The following is a 409-nucleotide window of genomic DNA, read 5'->3' as shown; positions in this document are numbered from 1 at the left end:
CCCCCCCCCCCAGGTTCGCTCAGCCCTGGCCGTGCTGCGCCCCCCAGGCCACCACGCCTGCCGGGGGTCCGCGGGGGGCTTCTGCCTCTTCAACAACGTGGGGGTGGCGGCCAGACACGCCCAGAGCCTGGCGGGGACCCCCCTCAGGTACGGGGGGGGCTGGGGGGGCACGGGGGGGTGCCCTCTGACCCCTCCTCTCTGATGCCCCCCTGTGACCCCTGACCCCCCCAGGGTGCTGATCCTGGACTGGGACGTTCACCACGGGAACGGGACCCAGGAGATCTTTGAGGACGACCCCAGGTGAGGGGGGGGGTTGGGGGGCTTGGGGGGGCTTTGGGGGCGCAGTGTCCTGTACGGGTCCCTGCCCTGCGATTGGGGCCTGGGGGGTCCCAGAGGTGTTGGGGGGGGG

General features: G+C 73.6%; 1 long non-coding RNA gene across 1 annotated transcript; it reads left to right on the top strand.

Moving 5' to 3' along the window:
• The first annotated feature begins 17 nt into the window (after nucleotides 1-17).
• Nucleotides 18-376, top strand: LOC113979618. Its single transcript, XR_003537933.1, has 3 exons — nucleotides 18-147; nucleotides 232-300; nucleotides 346-376. It is a non-coding gene; the product is annotated as an uncharacterized LOC113979618 (long non-coding RNA).
• The last annotated feature ends 33 nt before the right edge of the window (nucleotides 377-409 follow it).

Source organism: Neopelma chrysocephalum, unplaced genomic scaffold (assembly GCF_003984885.1).
Source record: "Neopelma chrysocephalum unplaced genomic scaffold, ASM398488v2 Primary Assembly neopelma1_86057, whole genome shotgun sequence".
NCBI classification, from domain to species: Eukaryota; Metazoa; Chordata; class Aves; order Passeriformes; family Pipridae; genus Neopelma; species Neopelma chrysocephalum.
The sequence above is the reverse complement of the archived record's forward strand: the minus strand, read 5'-3'. Positions and strand labels throughout refer to the sequence as shown.